The sequence below is a fragment of the Lithobates pipiens genome, unplaced genomic scaffold (genome assembly GCF_037356315.1).
Source record: "Lithobates pipiens isolate NorthernLeopardFrog02 unplaced genomic scaffold, aLitPip1_a1.2 Scaffold_16, whole genome shotgun sequence".
In the NCBI taxonomy this organism is placed as follows: domain Eukaryota; kingdom Metazoa; phylum Chordata; class Amphibia; order Anura; family Ranidae; genus Lithobates; species Lithobates pipiens.
In genome coordinates, this window is record NW_027507748.1 from 625,307,063 (window position 1) to 625,319,268 (window position 12,206).

At 44.8% G+C, this 12,206-nt stretch overlaps 1 protein-coding gene across 2 annotated transcripts in view; it reads right to left on the reverse strand.

The window, feature by feature from the left end:
• The window catches only part of LOC143983952 (putative tRNA methyltransferase 9B), a 48,217-nt gene that overhangs the window by 30,044 nt on the left and 5,967 nt on the right, over positions 1-12,206 (reverse strand). The window lies entirely within an intron of this gene.

Here is a 12,206-nt window from a genome sequence, read left to right on the forward strand (position 1 = left end):
TGTGTCATGTAGTTTGAGGTCTGGGCACAGGTGCACTTTAAAGCTTAAAGTGTAAGTTCAGCTTTTCTGGAAAAATTTAAAACCTTAACCACGTGCGCTGTTCTAGTCTAGACAGATTCTCTATGGGATTTAGGTCAGGTGAGTTTGTTGCCCAATCAAACACTGTGATACCATGATCATTAAACTAGGTGATGGTACTTTTGGCAGCGTGGGCAGGTGCCAAGTTCTGCTGGAAAAAGAAATCCGTACCTGCATAAAGCTGGTCAGCAGAGGGAAGCACAAAGTGCTTTAGGTTTTCCTGGTAGAGGGCTGCGCTGACTTTGGACTTGATAAAACACAGTGGACCAGCACATGAAATGGTTCCCCAAATCATCACAGACTGTGGAAAATGTTGCATTTAATTTGGAAATCAAGGTCCCAGAGTCTGGAAGAGAGGCACAAAATCCAAGTTGCATAAGTTCGAGTGTGAAGTTTCCACAGTCAGTGATGATGCTGGTGTTGGTCCACTGTGTCTTATCAAGTCCAAAGTCAACGCAGCCCTCTACCAGGAAATTCTAGAGCAGTGTTTCTCAACTCCAGTCCTCAAGGCGCCCCAACAGGTGATGTTTTCAGGATTTCCCTCAGATGAAACGGCTGTGGTAATTACTAAGGCAATGAAACTGATCAAATCAAATGCGCAAAATAATGGAAAGCCTGAAAACATGACCTGTTGGGGCGCCTTGAGGACTGGAGTTGAAAAATACTGTTCTAGAGCACTTCATGCTTCCTTTTGCTGACCAGCTTTATGGAGATGCAGATTTAATTTGCAAACGGCTGCTGTCAAAGCAACCTGGGCTTCCATAACACCTCAGCAGTGCCACAGGCTGATCGCCTACATGCCAGAAAGTATTAAGTGCATACTATAAATGGATATGCTTTTCAGTAAGCCAACATTTCTGTATTAATCCCTTTTTTTCTTATTGGTCTTCTGTAATATTCTAATTTTCTGGGATACAGAATTTTGGATTTTCACTAGATGCAAGTCATAATCAAAATTAAAAGAAAGAAATGCTTGAAGTATATCACTCTGTATGCAAGACATCTATATAAAAAATATAGGAGTTGCTCTTTTTTAAATTGAATTACTGAAATAAATTAACTTTTTGATTTTCTAATTTTATGAGATGCACCTGTAAGCATAGCTCTGTGTGCAATTATATATTTTTTTGTACCTAAACCAATGGTGCAAAAAAAATAAAAAAAAATAAAACTGCAAATGGAGCTATACTTACTAGTGGAAATGGAGAATGGTGTAGTTCAGTAGGTAAATTCACTTGCACAGTGCCTTGCAAAAGTATTTATCCCCCTTGGATTTTTACCTATTTTGTTACCTTACAGCCTTTAGTTCAATGTTTTTTAATCGGAATTATGTGTGATGGATCAGAACACTATAGTCTAAGTTGGGGGAAGTAAAATTAGAAATATATATACATAAAATTATTTTTCAGAATTAAAATGCTGATAATTGGCACGTGCGTATGTATTCACCCCCTTTGTTATGAAGCCCAAAAAAGCTCTGGTGCAACCAATTACCTTCAAAAGTTACATAATTAGTGAAATGATGTCCACCTGTGTGCAATCTAAGTGTCACATGACCTGTCATTACACACCTTTTTTGAAAGGCCCCAGAGGTGGCAACACCTAAGCAAGAGAGGCACCACTAACCAAACACTGCCATGAAGACCAAACAAGGGAAAATGTTGTTGAGAAGTACAAGTCAGGGTTAGGTTATAAAAAAAATAAAAAAAAAATGTATCCCAAAAAAATAAATATCCAATTCTTTGATGATCCTAGGAGCACCATCAAATCTATCATAAACAAATGGAAAGAACATGGCACAACAGCAAACCTGCTAAGAGACGGCTGCACACCAAACTCATGGACCGGGCAAGGAGGGCATCAGAGAGGCAGCGCAGAGACCTAAAGTAACCCTGGAGGAGCTACAGAGTTCCACAGCTGAGACTGGAGTATCTGTACATAGGATGACAATAAGCTCCATAGAGTTGGGCTTTACGGCAGAGTGGCCAGAAGAAAGCCATTACTGTCAGCAAAAAACAAAATGGCATGTTTTGAGTTTGCGAAAAGGCATGTGGAAGACTCACAAAACATATGGGAGGAAGGTGCTCTGGTCTGATGAGACAAAAATTTTACTTTTTGGCCATTAAATAAAAACACTATGTTTGGTGAAACCAAATACATCACCCAAAGAACACCATCCCCACAGTGAAACATGGTGGTGGCAGCATCATGCTGTGGGGATGTTTTTCAGCACTAGGAAACTGGTCAGAGTTTTGGGAAAGATGGATGGTGCTAAATACAGCGATATTCTTGAGCAAAACTTGTACCACTGTGTGTGATTTGAGGCTAGGATGGAAGTTTACCTTCCAGCAGGACAATGACCCCAAAACACACTGTTAAAGCGAATTGTTTAAGGGGAAACATGTGAAAGTGTTGAATGGCCTAGTCAAAGCCCAGACCTCAATCCAATAGAAAATCTGTGGTCAGACTTAAAGATTGCTGTTCACAAGTGCAAACCATCCAACTTGAAGGAGCTGGAGCAGTTTTGCAAGGCGGAATGGGCAAAAATCCCAGTGGTAAGATGTGGCAAGCTCAGAGACTTATCCAAAGTGACTTGGAGCTGTGATGGGCTCAAAAAAGGTGGCTGTAGAAAGAATTGACTTGGGGGGAGGGGGGGGGGGTGAATAGTTATGCATATTGACTTTTTCCGTTATTTTGTCCTATCTGTTTGCTTCACAATAAAAAAAAAAAAAAAAAAACACAACAACAACACACACACACACACACACACACACACACACCTTAAAAATTGTGGGCATGTTCTGTAAATTAAATGATGCAAATCCTCAAACAAATGATGTTAATTCCAGGTTGTGATGCAACAAAACACGAAAAATACCAAGGGGGTGAATACTTTTGCAAGGCACTGTATAACAAAAGCTACATGAGACTTTCTGGAGCCTTTATCTCATTTCAAATCTCAAAGAGAATCAGCAGGTCAAATTAAATTGCTTTTGAAAGAATACAACACTGAATAAAATACTATTAACTAGAAAAGTCAAAACATTATAGCCAAGACGTTATTTTACAGGAATCCAAGTGTCGTGGGAATTCTGTTAAGATGGGAATGCTCTATAGCAGGAGACAACAAAAATTGTCTACATCTGAGGTATGGTTAAAGTGCCACTTTCTTTTGCCCAGGGAGCTTTCCCTGCGCTGCCATTTCAGATGCAAGGAATGCCTTTATTTCCTGGTTTGGAGGCAGCCCAATGAGGACATCTGTAGTGCAGGGTTGGCTAAAATACAGGTTGAGATCTTGCAAGAACTCCCAAGGTCTAAACTTCCACTTGGAGGTATTAAAAATCCATGGACTCACAAATGCTGGGACAAGGGATCATAGGTTCTGCACAGAAGACCTGCTCACAGAAACCAGGAGGTGGTAAAAATCAGGCAGCTGAGCTGCACTTTTACAGACCGCCAATCTGAACAAAGAAATGCAAAAATCAATCAGCATGTCACTTTTGGCTAGTGGGTACCACCACTGAACACAACTAATTGAAGTGAATGGGGCTGTGCTACAACTGCCCTTCCACAGCATTCCTATAGAAAATGACCAGACCAGTCAACCTGCACAAGTAGAGAGGGCAGCAGTGACTGGTCTGTCTTATAGGAAACTCCTGTACAGAACCCAGATTCAAAAACATGGTTCTTATATTTAAACAAAGGACCAAATTTCAGCTTAAACACCCTCCATTCCCAGCAGAATTTAACTTTCCACTCTAAGATACAGGAATGAAAATGACTTATCAGAGGGTCATGTGTTCTTCCATGGCCCCATTTGACAGTCCTGGACCAATCACAATACACTTATGTCGTATGGGAGAGAGGAAGTGAGTGACCTGACATGCCCATAACTAGAATCGCTAAGCAGTGCAGCGAGGAAAGAGGAGCACATACTGCTGGGGAAACAAGGAGTTAAAGTGGAACTAAAGCCAAAATTCAATAGCTTCCCTTCTGTAATAAAATATACCCACCAGTCTACTCATAGTCCTCTGTCCTTACATCGTCCCATGCCAGCCACTCAAAATGGCCAAATACCTGCACTTAAAAGAAGCCAGGGTGAAGATGTCGGCGATGGAGAGGGACCTACCGGACTTTGGACCATTGAAGAGGTGGTAAGTATTTCAAATTTTAATTCCACTTAAAGTGGCACTGCATAGGCAAAAGAAGGGTCACTTTAAATCTTTATTTCAGAGTGAATAAAAATATCTGCAACTTTTTAAGGATTATTCTCTTTAGGGCCGGTTCACACTGCAGGCGAGGCGAGGCGACACCGACTTGCCTCGCCGCGACCTGCCGCGACCTCAGCGGCAACTTGCAGATGACTTCTGTATAGAAGTCAATGCAAGTCGCCCCGAGGTCGCCCAGAAGTAGTACAGGAACCTTTTTTCTGAGTCGGAGCGACTCGAGTCGCTCCTCTCAGAACGGTTCAATTGTACAGAACGGGGGCGACTTGTCACACTGCGGCGAGGCGAGTCGTGTCGCCTCACATCGCCCGCAGTGTGAACCGGCCCTTACTCTAGAGAGAAGAAAACAATTTCTGTATGATTGCCGAGGCCCCATGGATTGTACAATATTGAGTGTGGTTAATTCAAAACACAAAGTCCTTTATTAACCACTTCAGCCTCGGACCAATAAATACCTTAAGGACCAGAGGTCTTTTTGCAATTTCGCACTGCGCTGCTTTAACTGGTAATTGCGCGGTCATGCAATATTGCACCCAAACGAAATTTGCGTCCTTTTCTTCCCACAAATAGAGCTTTCTTTTGATGGTATTTGATTGCCTCTGCGATTTTTTTTTTTTTGCGATATAAATGGAAAAAGAGCGAAAATTTTGAAAAAAAAAGATATTTTCTTCTTTTTGTTATAAGAAAAATCTAATAAACTAAATTTTAGTCATACATTGAGGGCAAAATTTATTCAGCCACATGTCTTTAGTAAAAAAAATGTCAATAAGCGAATATTTTTTGGTTTGCGCAAAAGTTATAGCGTCTACAAACTAGAGTACATTTTCTGGAATTTACACAGCTTTTAATTTATGACTGCCGATCTCATTTCTTGAGGTGCTAAAATGGCAGGGCAGTACAAATCCCCCCCAAATGACCCCATTTTGGAAAGTAGACACCCCAAGGAAATTGCTGATGGGTATGTTGAGCCCATTGAATATTTATTTTTTTTGTCCTAAGGGATTGAATAATGACAAAAAAAAAAAAAAAAAATTTTTTTTACAAAAAGTTGTCACTAAATGATATATTGCTCACACATGCCATGGTTATATGTGGAATTGCACCCCAAAATACATTCTGCTGCTTCTCCCGAGTACGGGGATACCACATGTGTGGGACTTTTTGGGAGTCTAGTCGCGCACGGCACCCCGAAAACCAATCACCACCTTCAGGATTTCTAAGGGTGCAAATTTTTGATTTAACTCCTCACTACCTATCACAGTTTCGAAGGCCATAAAATGCCAAAATAGCACAAAACCCCCCCAAATGACCCCATTTTGGAAAGTAGACACCCCAAGCTATTTACTGAGAGGCATGTTGAGTCCTTGGAATATTTTATATTTTGCCAAAAGTTGCGGGAATATTACAAACTTTTTTTTTTTTGCACAAAGTTGTCACTAAATGATATATTGCTCACACATGCTATGGGCAGAAGTCAAATTACACCCCAAAATAAATTCTGCTGCTTCTCCCGAGTACGGGGATACCACATGTGGGGGACTTTTTGGGAGCCTAGCCACGTACGGGACCCCGAAAACCAAGCACTGCCTTCCAGATTTGAATATAAAATGCTATAAAAAACAAACTAACCAGAGTCACCCGTAACACTTATACGGTGATCAGTGGTGAAAGGGTTAACTAGGGGCAATCAGGTGGTTCAAATTTTTATTAGGTAGTATATGGGGGTCCCTGGCGCTATCTAAAAACCTGACGGGGAACCTAAATAACTAACTGGCTAACCAGCGTCACCAGTGACACTTATACTGTGATCGCTGGTGAAAGGGGGTGAAAGGGTTAACTAGCGGAAATCAGGGGGTTAAAACCATTATTGGGTAGTATATCGGGGTACCTAGCGCTATAAAAACCTGGCGGTGAACCTAAAAAAATAACTAGCTACCTAGCGACTGTAGCGACACTAATGCAGCGATCAGAAAAACGATCGCTTAGTGACACTGGCAAAAGGGGGTGAAAGGGTTAACTAGCGGCAATCAGGGGGTTAAAAACATTATTGGGTAGTATATCGGGGTACCTAGCGATATAAAAACCTGGCGGTGAACCTAAAAAAATAACTAGCTACCTAGCGACACTAGCGACACATGCAGCGATCAGAAAAATGATCGCTTAGTGACACTGGCAAAAGGGGGTGAAAGGGTTAACTCTAGGGGCAATCAGGGGGTTAAATCTTTATTGGGGGGTGATAGGGGGCTACCCTGGACCTAACACTAACTGTCCTGACAGTTTTTACTGTCACAACTGACACTGAATGCATTGATCAGTAAAGAAATGATCAATGCAATCAGTGACACTGTGACTGGGGGGGGAGGGGGGGCGGGGGGGGATCGGGGGGGGTTTGTGTGCCTGTGTGTACCTACATGTCAGTGTAGTGTTGGTGCACACTTACTTTTACTGTTCTCCTCGTAGTCCGGTCAAAAAGACCGCCCCGAGGAGAATGACATCACTTCCTCCTTCCTGTGTAAACAATACACAGGGGAGGAAGCTTCTCATTGGCCAGGAGCGATCCAGAGGGGGTGGCCGAAAACCAACGGCCATCCCCTCATCACGGAGCGCTCCTGGACCGAATCGGACCGCCGTAACCAGCGGGAGGGGGTCCGATCGGACCCCCCACCCGCTGGAAGGCAATCACGTAGATGTACGTGATTATGCCTGCCTGTGCCATTGTGCTGACGTACAATGGCAATACGGCGGTCCTCAAGTGGTTAAAGGAGAAGTATAGCCAAACCCTTTTTGGCTGTATTCCCATGGACCACAGCAGTGCAATTCATTCTGCACTCCTGTGGCCAATTTCAGCTGATGTCACAGAGCCGGTCCAGGCTCTGAAAAGATCCCGGCCCAATGGCCAGGATCCACTCAGATGCCTGGACTGGCAGCTGGCACAGCCTCTCAGCAAGCTACTGAAAGCCTGAGCCAGCCGATCCTACCTCATCTACAGCCTGGCGCTCCAGTGAGCGCTGGAGGGGCAGAGCAGAGAGCCAGTGAAGTAAATGGTACAATGAATATTATTGTACTTATGTATTAACTTGTCTATTCCCCTAGTTAGCTAGTCTATTATAACTCTGACCACCTTACTATTGATATCACAATAATACAAGTGTAGCTATGAAACCAAGTACATGGCTTAATAACAAAGTCTTATTTATTCCCCAAGAAAATAGGAATATGCTAACACAAAAGTATTAAATAAATATTACAAACATATCAACAAAACATCATATCAGAATATCAAAGATACTTATCACAAGGCTCTCTGTGAGGCTTTGCATCATCGGGCTAGGCTCAGATGTTAAAGAGATAGCCATAAGTGGACAAACTGCTTCCTGTGTGCCATTTTTAACATATTCATCCAGACCCATTAGTAACCATCCCCACCATCCTCCTATCCAATGAGGTATTGCCAACAGGTAGTCCTAATATCTGTCCATTCTCCAGGAAGCATGCTGTATTGTCCACTAGGGGGCAGCTTTTGACCATGAATCGCCACTGACCTGGGTCAAATCTTCATAGACATCTTGGTCTTTGATCATCTCTAGCTCACCCCATCAGTCCTCTTGGCAGCAGTGACTCTCTTTGAAGCTTTGTTTGCAGACGTGTTAAACAAGCACTCCAATCTTTATCACACCAGATGTTCTGGAGCCAAGCTCTACTCCCCTGCCAGGGGGCAAGAATCACCCTGCTGGGTCAACTTGCAACTTCCAACTTAGGCTTCCTGGCTGTATCAACCAGGAAGTAAAACTTCAGAAATATGTCATTAGACCATGTTGCAATCCAATAGCCAGTTACTGACAGCCACTACTCTCTGAAGAACTGAGTGATCAGTGGGGTTTGATTGCTCAGGTCTTAGAGTCGGTGGGGGGACAGATGCTGCATCCACCTAGGGGAGCATACTTTTTTTCCCCTAAACCCATACTTCTCTGTTAATAACAGAACCTCAAATGAATCACAGATACTTAAAGCAAAGTTTCAGCCTGTATTAAAAAAATACTGTAGCTGCTGAGTTAATATAAGGACACTTCCCTATTGAGGTATTCCGCGATGTCGGCACCCCCTAGCTTTCCCAGGGTGTCAGAAAGGGCGGGGCCACCTGGTTAATTAAACGGATGGCCCCGCCCCCTCGGACACCACGGGCAGCTATTGGGAAGTCCCCGTGTGTCACAGGGGGCGGGATCACCCGGGTAAATCACGGCGTGGGCCGGCCCTCAGTTAAAAAAGTACTGTCACATGAGAGGATGGTCATTACGGGGGTGCCTCCCATGGAGGAAGATCGGTGGCGGCGTGCAGGTTTTTTTTTCCATCGGTGAAGCGAGAGAAGATGAATGGACTTCATGGGACATTTTTGTTTTTTTTTATTTTTTTTAATAAAGGGGGCTTCCAGATTCCAATAAGCCCGCCTCCAACAGGCCCCCACAACCACCGGGCAATGGATGTGGGGATGGGGCCCCTTGTCCCCATCAACATGGGGACAAGGTGCTTTGGGGGGCTACCCCTAAGAACCCTCCCCATGTTGAGGGAATGTGGCTCGGTACGGTTCAGGAGGGGGGGGGGGCGCTCTTGTCCCCCCTCTTTTCCTGCGGCCTGCCAGGTTACATGCTCGGATGGATTTTTGGAGGGGACCCCGCGCCATTTTTTTTTCTTACATTTTGGCGTGGGGTTCCCCTTAATATCCATACGAGACCTGACATGCCTGGTTTGGTATTTTTTTTTTTTTTTTTTACATTTTGGTTCGGGGTTCCCTTTAATATTCCTACCAGACCTAAAGGGCGTGGTAATTGACTGGGGGAATTCCATGCCCTTTTTTTTAATTGACCGGGACCGACAATTATAGCTGCGAATACTTTTACATTTTAATTAAAGTTTAAAATTACTTTTTTTTCCCTTTATAAATGTCATTTTGTGCAGGGACTGTTCTAAACACGGGAAAAATGCTCCACTTTACAGGCATACTATAGGCACCCCCCAGGTACGAAATTTAAAGGAACATTTCACTTTTATTGTTTCACTTTAAGCATTATTGAAATCACTGCTCCCAAAATAAAGTCAGTTTTTAAAACTTTTTTTGCATTGATGCATATCCCCTGGGCAGGACCCGGGTCCCCAAAAGTAGATGGATGAGAATCTGGTTCCCAGGGTGGCTGTAAAAAGAAAGACTTCTCTGCATTGATGGATCAGGAACAGATAAGGGGATTACATTCAAACTGAAAATCTCTATTGAAAACGAGGATTCAACTACAATTGCAATTGTATTATGGTGATCATACACAGAACTATTTTATATACAGTCGTATTGTCAATAGGCCAGGCTGTATGGGGCACAGGTCACGTTGCATTGACACTAGAGCGGCTGGGGGGCATACAACATTTTACTATGGGTCTCTGTGATTTCTAGTTACACCCCTGCACTGATGAAAACCGGAGTTAGACTTACCGGTAACTCTCTTTCTAGGAGTCTTCCAGGACAGCCTCTGAGATATAGGGCTCCTCCCTCCGGGACAGGAAACACGTCAACCCAATCAAATAAAAGGTGTGGTCCTCCAGGCCCTCCTCAGTTTTACTCCAAGAACCGCCGGAAGGCTCTGAAAGACATAAACACACTAACAATCACGTTAGTACACATCCTCACCACTTAGTCCAACTTAAACAACTTTGGGTGGGAAACCAGGCTGTCCTGGAAGACTCCTAGAAAAAGAGTTACCGGTAAGTCTAACTCCGGTTTTCTCATATCGTCTTCCAGGACAGCCTCTGAGATGATAAGCAAGGAGCTCACCTTGTCAAGGCGGGACCACTGCCACTGTCACCACTTAAGTGACGCTTTCTCTAAGGGTTCAAATGGATTTCGGGTCAAAGCCCTAAGGACCAAGGACAAGTCCCAAGTAGGACAGGTCTTCATCTTCACAGGCCTGGATCTAGTCAGAGCTTTGAAGAAGTTTTTGATGAAAGGATTCTGCTGGAGAGAGGACTGAAGAAAAACACTTAAGGCCGCCACCTGTACCTTTAGGGTGCTGATAGAGAGGCCCAGCTCTACCCCCGCTTGCAGAAAATCTAGGACTGCCGGGACGTCCAATCCCCTGTTCTCGCAACCAGGAATTAAACCTTTTCCCTATCTTGGCGTAAATCGCTCTGGTTACTGGTTTACGGCATTCTAACAAGGTCTTAACCACTCTCTCTGAAAAACCCTGTGATCTTAAGATCTGTTCCTCAGATACCAGGCCGCAAGCTTGAGTCTCTCTATCTAAGGATGCAGAATAGGCCCCTGGGAAAGCAAATCCTCCCTGACTGGCCGTAATATCGGAGGATGAACAGCCAACTTCTTTATGCTGGCAAACCAGGGTCTCTTTGGCTGAAAAGGAGCCACTAAAATGAGGTCCGTAGCTTCCAACCGGAACTTCTGCAGAACCTCTGCCACCATCCTTACAGGAGGGAAGGCATAACACAGACCGAACTGCCATGGATTGGCAAGGGCGTCTATCCCCCTGGCCCAATCCTGTGGGTGAACTGAAAAAAATTGTGTCACCTTCCTGTTGCAAATAGGTCTATCTCTGGCCTTCCCCAGCATGACACAATCTCCTCGAACACTTCCCTGTTGAGGGACCACTCGTCCTGGCCTATCTTCTGCTGACTGAGAAAATTGGCCAGCAAATTCTGAGTTCCCTTCAGATGAATGGCTGATATCAAGGACAAGTTCTTCTTGGCCCAGCAGAAGATTCTGTCTGCAATAGCCTGCAGCGCGGGGCTTCTGGTTCCCCCTTGCTTGTTCAGATAAGCTAATGCTGCCACATTGTCTGACCGAACCTGCAGGTCCCTGCCCTGTAACTGGGACTGGAAGGTTTCTATAGCATTCCAAACTGCCAGAAGCTCCTTCTGGTTTGAGGAACGACCTGCCTCTACATTCGACCAGGTTCCTTGAGCCAAGATTCCCTCTAGGTGGGCACCCCAACCCAGCGCACTGGCATCGGTCGTAACCACCACCGTAGCTTGTGGGTACCAGGGAAGACCCTTGTCCAGGTTGACCTGGGCCCGCCACCACCACAGAGACCTCCTGACGGCAGTAGATAGGTGCATAACCTGGTCCAGGCTCTGCTCCCTGCCATCCCAATAATGGAGCATAAGTCTCTGCAAAGGTTGCTGATGGTGTCTTGCCCAGGCCACTGCTGGAAAGCATGATGTCATCAATCCCAGGACTCTCATAACTTCCCTGATCTGGGCTTCCCGACCTGATTGAAGCTGGGCTACTGCCTGCTCTAGCTAGTTGATCTTTTCCGCAGGAAGAAACACCCTCATCTGCACCGAAGAGATCCTGTATCCTAAATACAGGACTTCTTGTGAGGGGGGGACAACTGGGATTTTTCCTGGTTTATCAGCCACCCCAGTGAGCGCAGGAAACCCAAGGCCTCCTGCACGTCCTTCTGCAGCTGTTGGGCCGACTGAGCTATAAACAGTAGATCGTCCAGATATGGAATCACCGTTATAGCCCTGAGCCTTAACGGGGCCAGCGCCTCTGCCAGTACCTTTGTAAAGATCCTTGGCGAGGCCGAGAGCCCGAAAGGGAGATCTCGAAACTGGAGATGTACCACTCCCGTGTTCATCCTCATAGCCAACCTGAGAAACCTCTGGGACTTCGGATGAATCGGGATATGCAAATATGCATCCCTGAGATCCACGGTGGCCATGTGACAACCCTGAAACAGAAACTTGGTTACCAAGAAGATTAACTCCATACGGAACCGCTTGTATTTTATGAACCTGTTCAGGGGGCAGAGATTCAGTATCAGCCTGAATTTCCCCGAAGGTTTCTTTACCACGAACAAGTGGGAGTAAACCCCCAAGCTTCGCTCCTCTGGAGGCACCTGC